We start from the raw sequence: 15101 nt of genomic DNA on the forward strand, positions 1-15101 counted from the left end.
TAGAAACATTATATACATCTATGTATTATATATATATTTATATTAGGGTGTATATATATACATAACTCAATGAATATATGAGCCATGACATGTGGGGCCACCCAAGACAGACGGGTCATGGTAAAGAGTTCTGACAAAATGTGGTCCACTGGAGAAGGGAATGGCAAACTACTTCAGTATTCCTGCCTTGAGAACCACATGAACAGTATGAAAAGGCAAAAAGATAGGATACTGAAAGATGAACTCCCCAGGTCAGTAAGTGCCCAATATGCTACTGGAGATCAGTGGAGAAATAACTCCAGAAAGAATGAAGAGAAGGACCCAAAGCAAAAACAACACCCAGTTGTGGATGTGACTGGTGATAGAAGCAAGGTCTGATGCTGTAAAGAGCAATATTGCATAGGAACCTGGAATGTCAGGTCCATGAATCAAGGCAAATTGGAAATGATCAAAAAGGAGATGGCAAGAGTGAACATCAACATTTCAGGAATCGGTGAACCTAAATGGACTGGAATGGGTGAATTTAACTCAGATGACCATTATATTTCCTACCGTGAGCAAGAATCCCTTCGAAGAAATGGAGTAGCCATCATGGTAAACAAGAGAGTCTGAAATGCAGTACTTGGATGCAGACTCAAAAACAACAGAATGATCTCTGTTCGTTTCCAAGGCAAACCATTCAATATCACAGTAATTCAAGTCTATGTCCCAACCAGTAATGCTGAAGAAGCTGAAGTTGACCAGTTCTACAAAGACTTACAAGATCTTCTAGAACTAACACACCAAAAAAGATGTCCTTTTCATTATAGGGGACTGGAATGCAAAAGTAGGAAGTCAAGAAACACCTGGAGTAACAGGCAAATTTGGCCTTGGGGTACAGAATGGAGGAGGGCAAAGGCTAATGGAGTTCTGCTAAGAGAATGCACTAGTCATAGCAAACACCCACCTCCAACAACACAAGAGAAGACTCTACACATGGACATCACCAGATGGTCAACACCGAGATCAGATTGATTATATTCTTTGCAGCCAAAGATGAAGAAGCCCTATACAGTCAGCAAAAAAAAGACCATGAGCTGACTGTGGCTCAGATCATTAACTCCTTATTGCCAAATTCAGACTTAAATTGAAGAAAGTAGGGAAAACCACTAGGCCACTCAGGTATGACCTAAATCAAATCTCTTATGATTATACAGTGGAAGTGAGAAATAGATTTAAGGGACTGGATCTGATAGGTGGATTGCCTGATGAACTGTGGATGGAGGTTCATGACATTGTACAGGAGACAGTGATCAAGACCATCCCCAAGAAAAAGAAATGCAAAAAGGCGAAATGGCTGTCTGAGGAGGCCTTACAAATAGCTGTAAAAAGAAGAGAAGCAAAAAGCAAAGGAGAAAAGGAAAGATATAAGCATCTGAATGCAGAGTTCCAAAGAATAGCAAGAAGAGATAAGAAAGCCTTCCTCAGTGATCAATGCAAAGAAATAGAGGAAAACAATAGAACAGGAAAGACTAGAGATCTCTTCAAGAAAATTGGAGATGCCAAGGGAACATTTTATGCAAAGATGGGCTCAATAAAGGACAGAAATAGTACGGACCTAACAGAAGCAGAAGATATTAAGAAGAGGTGGCAAGAATACAAAGAAGAACTGTACAAAAAAGATCTTCATGACCCTGATAAGCACAATGGTATGATCACTCACCTAGAGCCAGACATCCTGGAATGTGAAGTCCAGTGGGTCTTAGGAAGCATCACTATGAACAAAGCTAATGGAGGTGATGGAATTGCAGTTGAGCTATTTCAAATCCTAAAAGATGATGCTGTGAAAGTGCTGCACGCAATATGTCAGCAAATTTGGAATGCTCAGTAGTGGCCACAGGACTAGAAAAGGTCAGTTTTCATTCCAATCCCAAAGAAAGGCAATGCCAAAGAATGCTCAAACTACTGCACAATTGCAGTCATCTCACATCTAGTAAAGTAATGCTCAAACTTCTCCAAGCCAGGCTTCAGCAATATGTGAACTGTGAACTTCCAGATGTTCAAGCTGGTTTTAGAAAGCAGAGGAACCAGAGATCAAATTTTCAATATCCGCTGGATCATGGAAAAAGCAAGAGAGTTTCAGAAAAACATCTATTTATATTTTATTGACTATGCCAAAGCCTTTGACTGTGTGGATCACAATAAACTGTGGAAAATTCTGAAAGAGATGGGAATACCAGACCACCTCACCTGCCTCTTGAGAAACCTGTATGCAGGTCAGGAAGCAACAGTTAGAACTGGACATGGAACAACAGACTGGTTCCAAATAGGAAAAGGAGTACATCAAGGCTGTGTATTGTCACCCTGTTTATTTAACTTATGGGCAGAGTACATCATGAGAAACACTGGGCTGGAAGAAGCACAAGCTGGAATCAAGATAGCTGGGAGAAATATCAATAACCTCAGATATGCAGCGGAGAAGGCAATGGCAACCCACTCCAGTGTTCTTGCCTGGAGAATCCCAGGGATGGGGGAGCCTGGTGGGCTGCCGTCTATGGGATTGCACAGAGTCGGACATGACTGAAGCGACTTAGCAGCAGCAGCAGATATGCATATGACACCACCCTTATGGCAGAAAGTGAATAAGAACTAAAGAGCCTCTTGATGAAAGAGGAGAGTGAAAAAGCTGGCTTAAAGCTCAACATTCAGAAAACAAAGATCATGGCATCATTTCATGGCAAATAGATGGGGAAACAGTGGAAGCAGACTTAATTTTCTTGGGCTCCAAAATCACTGCAGATGGTGACTGCAGCCATGAAATAAAAAGACCCTTACTCCTTGGAAGAAAAGTTATGACCAACCTAGACAGCATATTAAAAAGCAGAGACATTACTTTGTCAACAAAGGTCCGTCTAGTCATGGCTATGGTTTTTCCAGTAGTCACGTATGGATGTGAGAGTTGAACTATAAAGAAAGCTGAACACCAAAAAATTAATGCTTTTGATCTGTGGTGTTGGAGAAGACTCTTGAGAGTCCCTTGAACTGCAAGGAGATCCAACCAGTCAATCCTAAAGGAGATCAGTCCTGAATATTCATTGGAAGGACTGATGCTGAAGCTGAAACTTCAATACTTTGACCACCTGATGTGAAGAGCTGACTCATTTCAAAAGACCCTGATGCTGGGAAAGATTGAAGGTGGGAAGAGAAGGGGACGAGAGAGGATGAGATGGTTGGATGACATCACCGACTCAATGGACATGAGCCTGAGCAAGCTCCGAGAGTTGGTGCTGGACAGGAAGGCCTGGTGTGCTGCAGTCGGTGGGGTTGCAAAGAGTCAGACGTGAGTGAACTGAACTGAATGAGCACGATGTCTCTTAAGGCTTATCTTTAAGAAATACTTAAGAAGCAGCCTAAGGACCCTGGTAGCTCAGTGGTAAAGAAATCGCTTGCCAATGCAGGAGACATGAGTTTGATCCCTGATCTGGGAAGACCCCACTGTGGAGCACTAAGCCTGTGAGCCACAACTACTGAGCCTGTGCTCTAGAGCTCAGGAGCCACAACTACTGAGCCCACGAACCCTAGAGCCCATCTTCTGCAAGAAGAGAAGCCACTGCAATGAGAAGTCCGAGCACCACAGCTAGAGGAAAGCCTAGCTGCAGCGAAGACCCAGCACAGCCAAAATAAGTAAACATTACTTTAAGAAAGAACAAAAGAAAGAAAGAGCCTAGGGTAGAGGTCAGTAGTTTTTTTTTTTCTGCAAAGAATTAGATGGTAAACATGGCTTTGTAGGCTGTACAGTCTCTGTCATGCATACTCAACAGACACTGTATGACAGCAGTCATAGACAACATGCAAATAAGTGAGTGCTTGTGTTCCAGTGAAAATTTACACTCAAATTTGAATTTTATATCAAGTGTCTGATATAAAATTCTCTTTGGTTTCTTCAACCATTTAAAACTGCAGCAGCTATTCTTAACTTGCAGACGATAAAAACGATCTATGGACCAGATTTGACCAGGGGCCATAGTTTGCTGACACCAATGTCAACAACACCTGCTCAACCTACTTCAAGTTCTTTCATAAACAAAGGCAAAGAAAACAGGCCCCACCCACGAGAAAGCAACCAGGTGGTAGCTCTTACTACTAATGGATGGCCATGTTAACTCTAGGAGTGAGAGATGGAAAGAACCAATATTTCTTGAAAACCTAGTACTGTGTTTAAATCTTGGTTTACTCCTCACAACAGTACTATTACAATGTGTGTAAGTAATAATGTGTTACTAATACTATGGCATTACATATACACTTTTCATAGTTGAGGAAAAGTGAGACTCAAAGATTAAGTGCCTCAACCTGGTCCTCAGGTAGGGTTTGAACATGGGTTGGTCTTTTCAGTAAACCTTCAGTGTGGTATTGCAACCTGGGAAGACCTGAGTTGGTAGTGAAGAACGGAGGAGTAGAAGCTGTACTCGGAAGAGATGAAACTCAGGAAGACAGACCTTCAGTGCCAGGGCAACCGGGCGTGCCTGAATTAGAGCACAGAGGAGGGAATGCAAGAATTCGCTGCTCTCCTGGCGCAACAGTCCCAGAGGCCACCCCAGATCAACCCAAACTGACTGGAGCGTTTGAGCCCCAGATTGGCCTGCCATGGTAGAGACAGGCAGCCCAGCAGCAGATCATTAATTTAATTCAGCCAGACCATATAGCAGGTAAACCCCAGTGCGAGGGCTACGGCTTTAACACTGCTGTTCCAAGAAATGGTAGGTAGATTAACTTCTGGTATTTCCTCTTCTCTCTTTTTTACAATTGTAACCTATATTAATTTTATAGAAACTTTAGAAAAATACAGATAAGGGATATAAAAACTCCCCATCAACATAATCACATTGACATTTTTGTATAATATCCTTTACATTTTATATGTTAAAGTAGGACTATGCTATTCATACCACTTTTTGCACAAAATATATATATCATGAACATGTTTTTGTGTCATTTCCCAAAATCTAATTTGCAAAATGTCCCAGAAAACAAAGCAAACTGACCATAATCAAATAGATTTGTGCAATGCTGTACTGTCCCAGCCTCAGACGTTAACAATGGCTGTTTGATTAGACCAAAGGTTGGCAAAGAGCTCCAGTAGAGAAACCTGGGTCACTTTGCCCGGAGTATCTCTGATTTAACCTGTTTAATCATGGAATCTTTCTAGAACATTTGGAAAATTAACGTTCTACAGAATATCTTTGGTGTAAAGCTGTTCTGTATCATTTGTAATGGATGTACCATATTCCATTGTTAAAGAGTTAGAACTAAATATGGAGATTGTTTTCAAGTTTTCACTATTATAAACAATATATACCACCAGGTACATTTTTGCAACTCAACCTTCACAGACACTCATGATAATTCCTTGAACATGCAATTGCTTGGTCAAGGATATGAATATTTTTAAAGTTTTTAAGAAATGGATGTTATAATTTATATAATATTTTACATGAGAAACTGAATGCTATATTTCACTTTTAATTTTGTTTTGCTAATGACTAATACTTAGGTTCAATAATCAGGCAGATTTTTACTAGATGCTTTGTATTTTGTGACTATCCTAAAAGCAACATATATTGATTTTATAGAGCGACTGAAACTCTCATAAATGTCTGTTGGCAGCGTCTTCTAAAACGAATACATGGAAATTCTACGTATTAGTATTCTACTGCTATATAACAAATTACCACAAACTTAAGAACAAAATTATTTTTAGCTTACAGTTCTGTAGATCAGAAGTCCACCACAGCGTGGCTGGGTGATCTGCTCAGAATATCACAAGGCTGAAATCAAGGCGTTGGGGAGGATGAGTCCTCATCTAGAGGCTTTGGGGAGAACCCCACATCCCTAACTCACTGTTGGCAAAATTCAGGATTTTGATGTTGTAGGGCCAATGCCCTGTTTCCTTGCTGGGGGCCAGCTGAGGTCATCCTCTGCTTCTAGAGGCCACTTTCCAGTCCTTGAAAGGTGGACCCCTGTATCCTCAAGCCCCCAACAACGCAGCAAGTATTCCTTGCGCTTCATATCTGACTCCCTCGTCTGTTCCCAGAGGAAGAAAGCACTTGCTTTGAAAGCAGCTGTGATTATATTAGGCCCACCTGGTTATCTCCCTATTACAAAGCCCACCTGGAAAACCTATCATTAGGGCAAGGATTCTAAACAGCTGCTTTTATTATTCTGCCTACCTCCTCCTATGATTGAGCAAGTACAGTCGTAGATATACACCCAACAGAAATGAGTGCATGTTTACCAAAACACATGCACAAGAACACTAACAGAAGCACTACACACATTACCCAGTATCTGGAGTAATTATTCAATAACAATTGTGAAAATTGTGAAATATTTTGATGACTGAATAGAGAAATGAGAGTGAACAAACTACAACTACTTACAGTGACATGAATGAATTTCACAAAAGTATCGTGGGGGAGTAGATAATGTGTTTTGTGGGAGCAAATGGAGGGTACTTAATCCAGCCCAGGAAGTCATAGAAAGCTTTCTAAAGAAAGGTACAGCCTTCACTAGGGCTTTCCAGGTGGCACTAGTGGTAAAGAAGCCACCTGCCAATGCAGGTGAAGTAAGAGATGCAGGTTCGATCCCTGGGTCAGGAAGATCCTCTGGAGGAGGGAAAGGCAACCCGCTCCAGTATTCTTGCCTGGAGAATCCCATGGACAGAGAAGCCTGGCAGGCTGCCGTCCACAGGACTCTAGAGTCAGACATGACTGAAGCAACTTAGCAAGCATGCACGCAGAGCCTTCTCTGCAAAGAAATAGAGTGAGTGATGGGGACGGGGAGGACAGGACTGAACTAACTGAAAGAATATGAATAGAAGTAACATCTGTAAAAATTATCAGCAGATGGGTATTATGAGTGGACGGCAAAACAGTGAGGGTAAAAGGTATGCCTAGAGAATTTGGCAGGGGTCAGGACATGGAGAACCTTGCAAGCCATATTAAGAATATTGACCTTAATCCTTTAAGTGACAGGAACACGGGAGGTACTGGCAAAACAAAAGAACATAGATGGTTTATATTTAGAACACCGACGTGGCAAAGCAGATGATCATGTTAAAAGAAAATACGGAGGAAACTATACTAGTTAGGAGGCTATTCAAGGAATATAGGTGGGATATTATGGGAGCCTGAGTGAGCTGGAGAGGGACAATATAAGGAGCATGGATGCCCTGTACCAACCTCCCTTCCAGACACTGCTTCTTTAAGTCTTCAGAACATTTTTATAGTTTTTAAATTCTGTGGCCCAATTGTCTCCTAGAAAACATGTGCCAGTCTGGGTTCCTACTAACAATGTGCCCATCTCTCCTAATTTCTGACAAAATGGGTGCTTTATTTTTTAAATCTTCACTAATTGCCTAGGCAAATACAACTGTGTTTGCTCAAATACAACTGTGTGTGCTCAGTCACTCAGTCGTGTCCAGCTCTTTGCAATCCCATGACTCCTCTGCCCATGGATTTTTCAGGCAAGAATACTGGAGTGGTTTGCCATTTCCTTCTCCAAAATATAACTGTAACTCATTTTTCTTATATTGTGGTTTTGACTGAAAGCATAGTGAACATTTTTAAATGTTTGACTATTTTTATCATTTTTTAAAGTGTCAATTCATATTATTTGAATTTTTCTAAATGTTTTTTTATACTGACCTGTAAGAAGATATATATTAAAGATACTAACCCTTTTGAGGTGCACTTTTCCATATCTGTACCTTTCAATTTTGTTTAGGCTAATTTTTTATAATAGCTTCACATTATTAGTTAAATCTACTAATTTTCTGATATTGACTTCTACTCTTAGATTTTTATATTTGAGTTCTTTCTCAAAGCATGATTTGAGGAATATAGATCTTCACCTATATTTTATTCAAGTGCTTTAATAATTCTATTTAAATACTTAATATAGGAGTTAATTTGGTATATAGTTTTTAGATAATTAACTGGCTAAACACTGGCTAATTCATGCTTTCCCCATTGACTTGGAGTGTCACTCTTATATATTAAATTCTTATGTCTTTAAAATGGGCTGTAATTCCTGGTAGAGCAAATTCTCCTATATTATTTTTCTTTTAAAAAATATTCTTGACGATTCTTTTAAGTCAGGATTAAACTAGCTTCCTAAATGAACTGTTTCCCATCATTTTCTATGCTTTATGTTCTAACAGTTTAAATTCTAAAGAAGATATTGGTTCCTTAAATATTTGAAAGATTTTGCCTATAAAATTATCTAGGTGTTGAAATTCTCTGACATTTGTTTAACTTTGTTTATAGTTTTTGGTCTATACTGTACTATTCATCAAAATTGTTCTTCTCCTAAGAAAGTCATTTAATCAAAATACCCCAAATTATTATAATATCTATAGTTAATCTCTTTTCATTTGTAGTATCATGCATTTATTTAGATTTTCTATTTTTGCCATTTGGCTTTGTCAAAAGGGACATTTTTTGGTCTTTTCACAGATCCACCTCTTAGGTTTAATCTATTCTTTCTTCATGCTTTTCCCAGATTTTATTCACTTTCTTGCTTCTTGAACTGATTGTTTGGTTTATTTTTAATGGATAATAATAAAAACATATAATAAAACTCCAGGAAATGATGAAGGACAGGGAAGCCTGGCACGCTACAGTCCATGGGGTCACAAAGAGTCAGACGTGACTTAGTGACTAAAGAACAACAAAGGCTCTGAATTTTCCTTCTAAGTAAAGCTTTTGGGTATATTTTGGATATATAGTTTTTTCTCTTATTTTTATTGACTTAAACTGATTATAATTTGTATTTTCTCTTTCGTTAAGAATTAAGATGTTGCTGTGGTTGTTCAGATGCTAAGTCGTGTCCTACTCCTTGCAATCCCATGAACTGCACCACGCCTGGCTTCCCTGTCCTTCGGTATCTCCCTGAGTTTGCTCAAACTCATGTCCACTGAGTCAGTGACACTATCCAACCGTCTCATCCTGTTGCCCCCTTCTCTTCCTGCCTTCAATCCTTCCCAGCATCAGAGTCTTTTCCAATGAGCTGGCTCTTCACATCAGGTGGCCAAAGTATTGGAACTTCAGCTTCAGCATCAGTCCTTCCAATATATATTCAGAGTTGATTTCCTTTAAGATTGACTGGTTTGATTTCCCAGAGAGATCCAATGGACTCTCAAGAGTCTTCTCCAGCACCACATGTTCAAAACCAACAATTCTTTGGTGCTCAGCCTTCTTTATGGTCCAACTCTCACATCCATACATGACTTCTGAAAAAACTGTACCTTTGGCTATATGGACCTTTGTTGGCAAAGCTATTTTATGCTTTTTAATATGCTGTCTAGTTTTGTCATGGCTTTTGTTCCTATGAACAAGCATCTTTTAATTTCATGGCTGTAGTCATTGTCCATAGTCATTTTGGAGCCCAAGAAAATAAAATCTGTCACTATTTCCACTATTTCCCCATCTATTCCCCATGAAATGATAGGACTGGATGTTATGTTCTTCATTTTTTGAATTTTCAGTTTTAGGCCAGTTTTTTCTTTCCTCTTTCACCTTTATTAAGAGGCTCTTTAGTTCCTCTTTGCTTTCTACCATTAAAGTGGTATCATCTGCATTTCTGAGGTGGTTGACATTTCTCCCAGCAATCTTGATTCCGGCTTGTGAGTCATCCATCCCAGCATTTCGGCATGATGTACTCTGCATATAAGTTAAGTTATATATAAGTTATATAACTTATATATATATATATATATAAGTTATAGATAAGCAGGGTGACAATATACAGCTTTGAGGTACTCCTTTCCCAATTGTGAATCAGTCCCTTGTTCTATGTCCAGTTCTAACTGTTCCTTCTTATCCTACATACAGGTTTCTCAGGAGGAACATAAGGTGGTCTGGTATTCCCATCTCATCTCTTTCAGAATTTTCCAGTTTGTTGTGATCCACACAGCAAAGGCTTTAGTGTACTCAATGAAGCAGATGATTTTTTGGAATTCCCTTACTTTTTCTATGATCCAGTGGACATTGGTAATTTGATCTCTGGTTCTTCTGTCTTTTCTAAATACAGCTTGTACATCTGGAAGTTCTTAGTTCACGTGCTGTTGAAGCCTAGCTTGAAGGATTTTGAGTATAATCTTGCTAGCATTTGAAATGAGTGCAACTGTAATTTGAATGCTCTTTGGCATTGCCTTTCTTTGGGATTGGAATGAAAACTGACCTTTTCCTAGTCCTGTGGCCACTGCTGAGTTTCCCAAATAAGATGGCATATTGACTGCAGCATTTAAACAGCATCATCTTTTAGGATTTGAAATAGCTCAATTGGAATTCCATCACCGCCTCTTAGCTTTGATCATAGAAATGATCACTTGACTTCACACTCCAGGATGTCTGGCTCTAGGTGAGTGACAACTTGTTATGAATTGTTCCCTTTACTGCCTGCTAGTCAGAAAGTGTAATCTCTGTTACTTATTGTCTTGTATCTTATATTTTTTAACACATTTCATAAATATTTGAAAAGATGTATATTACCAAAGTCGTCTCTTATTTAGGTAAGATTGCAATTCTGTAGTTTTCATGATATTCTCCTGGCTTTTTTTGTTTCGTGTATTTTGATGGAATGTTACTAGCCACTGTTACATCTTCAATATAGAATATTGAAGATGTATATAAAGTAATCCCTTCTTTCATCCATTTTTTCATTAAATTCTATTCTGATTTTAATATGACAACTCTTAAACAAGGCAAAGGCCAACAAAAAAATAACTTATTTTTACTGGATAAAGATAATCCTTGTTATTTCATTTTAAGTGACGCTCTTGTGAAATATGCACACACACAATTTCATATTTTGATTCAACTGAAAATCTAACTTTAAATAAGGAAATTTAGGTGCCATGTGGATTCTACTTTCCTTATTTTTGTCTGTTTCTGTATCTCCTTTCTTTTTCCTATCTTGTGCTATGTATTGATCAAGGCTCTTTCTGCTTTTTAAATTTTCTGCAAATTGTACGAGAAATAACTATTTTATGATTTTGTACCTTTTAATTACTCTTCCCCCTCCCCAACCAGATGTCTGTTTCCACTATTCTAATGCAGCACTAATAAGTTTCACCAATTACCTCAAATACCTCATCTCAATACTTTGGACACATTTTAGCACTAGTCTTACTACAGCTCCCAGTGACATTCAACAGAATTGATTAATCTTCCCCCACCCCCACCCCCACCCCCACCCCGTCCCTTATTCTGTTGTTGTTTAGTCGCTAAGTCATGTCCGACTCTTGTGATCCCATGGACTGTTGCCCACCAAGCTCCTCTGTCAATGGGATTTCCCAGGCAAGAATACTGGAGTGGCTTGCCATTTTCTTCTCCAAGGGATCTTTCCGACCTAGGGATCTTCCTGACCTAGGGATCGAACCTGCATCTCCTGTTTGGCAGGCGGGTTCTTTACCACTGAGCCACCTGGGAACCCCAGTGCATTATTCTAGGACCCTGCAGCTTTCTAAGTTTTGTGACTTCTTCAGCTACCTTTCTGTCCCCCTCCCTTCTCCTCTGTTCTAGACTTTCTCTCTATTCTACCACAGGTGATCCCACCCATTCCTGTGGCTTCAGTTACCTCAAACATGCCTGTGACTTCCAAATCTCCAGTCCACACTTCTGTGAGTTCTAAACTAGTATGTATAATTGTTGTTCTCTCAACACGTCCCTGTGATGTCTACGGGCAATATGTCCACAGACGAGTCTACAACTTTCCTTCACACCAGCCATCTCCTTTCCTCCACCTCATCCAACTGCATTAACCTGTTGCTCAGCCCATAATAACCTGAGGGTCATGACTGGAGCTTTTTATCATTCACCCCTGACATCCTAACATCTTCAAGTCCAAATGATTCTTCCCCCAAGGCATTTTTGGAACTATTCACTTCTTCCTACCGCCACTGAGCCAAATAATCATCATCTCTTGCCTGGACTAATACCAGTCTCCCTGCTTCCATTCTTGCCCCTCTAAAATCCATTTTCTACCCACACCCAGAAAGAGCTTCTTGAAAAACGTGTATCTGATCATAACCTTCTTCTGCTTGTAACCTTCCATGAGATTTCCCCCTCTGAGAATCAAAATCAAACATTACACTGTAACCTGCGATACAGGCCTTATAATCTGGCCTGTGCCAACCACCCCATCCACTCTCATCTTCCTTGTTTATACTCCGGCCACCCCTTCCTCGAGTTCCTCCAAAATCCTGATCATCCTCCTGCCAAACTCCTCGCACTGGCTCTTCTCACTTCTTCTATATCTGCAGGCCTGGCTCCTCTGTGTCACCCAGCTCCCAGCTCATACGTTTAAGTCCTCCCAGGGAGACTCAACCTAAAGTAGGCGTTCCCCAACACCCAAGTGACCCAACTCTATTTTCATTGCACTGCTTACCACCGTCTGAAATTATATGGACACTCTGTTTACTCATTTTTGGGTTTTCATCCCCTAACTCATAAACTCCTCGAATGAAGAGACTTTGTGTGCTTTTGTCACCTTTGTATCCTCGGTGACAACAATGCGTGGCACTAACAGTTGCTCAATGACATGGATCAAATGTGAATAACCTGCTGTAGTAGGCACAGAAAGACGGAGGCTTTGGTTCTGCAGATCCAGATTTAAATATGGTCTACACCACTTACTAGAATGTGTTAGCAAGTTAGTAATTTCCTCCATCTGAAATATGTGGATAACAGTGGTATCTTCTGTAAGGAGCTGTACAGAGCTGCTGTAAAGATAAAATGAGAAAAAAAGCACTGAACGCTTGGCACTGTGACACACAATGAAAGCTTAATAAATACTAGCTAGCTAGTATCTACTTATACTAGATTATATTGTGATTAGATTTTAGAATATTTAGATGAAATTACACACACATATACACACACTTTGGTGTTCATCTTCACTTGGTTTTATGGTTTTACTGTTTTGCCTTTGAGACTCCAATTTGAGTTCTTATCAATACCATATCTCAAGAGAATAATCTGAGTAATGTTCTCTGACTAGTTCCTAGTATACCCCAGAATAGTTAAAAGCTTTATAGACCTCTTTAAGTGATTTACCTGAAAAATATAAATATTCCCCTCCAGTATAATACAGTAGTTTAATGCAGCCTCCATTCCATCTCCTTCCTCAGAGGTCTGTGAATAGTAAATACAGACAGGTCTACACAAATATCTCACATTGAAGGGCCTAAGTAAATCATCTTTGTACTCATCATAAAACCCTGGGAACACTGGTTAAAGAGGTAACCTCCAGTATGACAAAAACACACCCCTCTTAGAACACAAATGGCTGGAACAATTTGATCTTTATCATTTATTATTTTTATTTGGACAACTTATATACATATGTACAAAATACCTACTGTCAGAATCCTCTTATAATTTCATTTGATTTACAAAAATGGGACAGCAAAATAACTTAGGTCACTAATACTGTACAAAAATAAAACTGATTAAACAGTTGTAAAGATCAGTATCTTACAGTGTTACAGATCATTTATCTGTTGTGAAAGAACATCTCAATCTATCCAGAGTGATGAGTACTGTGCTAAATCTACCTGCAACTGACAACTAATCAGTTTCTGTAATTATAACTACCAAATATAATTCTCAAAAGAAGCATGATGTAGGGCTACACACCTTAAAGCCAGGGCATCGTTCCACAGTGGTGAAGGGCTCTCTTCTTCCCTAACCAAGGAGAGGAGTTCTCTTAACTCTAAAACTATTAAATTTTCCAGAATATGACAACTACTTACAGTATTAGATAGAACAATTTCTCTTTCTTTTTAAACACCTGCAATAGTCTTTCAAAAAATTCAGTTTGGTTAAAAAAGTAAACAAAAATTACTATCCTGCATTTGGATTTTTTAAAGTTAAATCCATGGTCTTTTTAATATAAAAAGTAACTGTTTCATAGTTTTAGTGTTCAATGAACTCTAGTAGTCCTATTTGAACCATATCTTGATAGAGTAAATCTAATTAGAATGCTGGTTCCTGTTTTGTTATGTGTTAAAACAGGAGTTATCACAAAGAATAAAAAGCCTTGAGTTTATACGTTATATTATTATAACATATAAGAGAATATCAAATGTGAGTTCTTCAACGACTTGAAAAGGCAAGTACAACTTTTTTTGGGAAGTAAATTGTGCATTTTTTTTTAAACAAGTTGCTGCATTTACATCCATCCAAGTGCTGGACAAAAGCCATATATAGATTTACTCCTGAAACTATAAAGATTGTCTTTCACTGACTTTGCTTGGTTTTCCTTCATTTCGTTCTGTGAGGGAAAGATGAGTTTGTACAAGTTAGTGGGTTGCTAGGCAACCCCAAACTCCTCACTCATTAAAAGGCAGCGTGCAGAGGATCACAAGCAGAACCATTCCATGAGTTCAGTAAGAAACAGGCAGCCTAACCTATTTCGTATGGAAGAACAGATGTCCTTAAAACTTATTTTGGACACAGAAATTAAAATTTGGTTTAAAATAAGCGTTTCAAAAATCTGAAACAGAGGTAGAAAGTGTTCTTTATTTTTCCTGACATGTTTTCCCGTGAGAAAACACTTTCCTTTTTATCCCATGGACTGATCCCAGTCCCTAATGTTAAAAGCAGTTCTTTTTATAGAACTACTAATGCAACTACACTGGTTAAACAAATCAAGGAAAAACGCCGTGCAGGTGATGGCTACTGTACTGGAAGTTGGAATCAGCTGTGACCCATGCTTGCTGCAAGAGCCCACACTGGTTCTGAACTGGAAACAAGCATGTGTCAGGTGAAATGATGAGTTCACCAATAGGTGGGCACCCCAGGTTTACACAACACATCTCATAGCACACGTATAAACTAGAGTGCACCATAGCTCCCTGTTTTAAATATTAGATAAAATTGTCAGAAAATGCTTCTGATGAAAAAAAGAAATGTAAACATTTCCCCCACCATCACTGCTGAATCCCCTATTTGAGGTTTCTTCTTAATGATGAAAACTCAGTTCATTTTTCTGACCACATAAAGGCCAAAATTATGTTATCAGATAAATGGCATATTATGGATGTAGTGGTTGAGGCC

The 15101-nt window shown here is 39.0% G+C and overlaps 1 protein-coding gene across 2 annotated transcripts in view; it reads right to left on the bottom strand.

The window, feature by feature from the left end:
- KLF9 (KLF transcription factor 9) overlaps positions 1-15101 on the bottom strand; it is a 99042-nt gene that overhangs the window by 58388 nt on the left and 25553 nt on the right. For both annotated transcript variants that reach the window (XM_059889181.1, XM_059889180.1), the window contains exons 3-4: positions 13098-13175; positions 12678-12763 (exon numbers count right to left, since the gene is read on the bottom strand). The gene's annotated coding sequence lies outside the window, so the exon portion shown is untranslated. The remainder of the gene's footprint in view (positions 1-12677; positions 12764-13097; positions 13176-15101) is intronic.

This window comes from Bos taurus, chromosome 8, assembly GCF_002263795.3.
Source record: "Bos taurus isolate L1 Dominette 01449 registration number 42190680 breed Hereford chromosome 8, ARS-UCD2.0, whole genome shotgun sequence".
In the NCBI taxonomy this organism is placed as follows: domain Eukaryota; kingdom Metazoa; phylum Chordata; class Mammalia; order Artiodactyla; family Bovidae; genus Bos; species Bos taurus.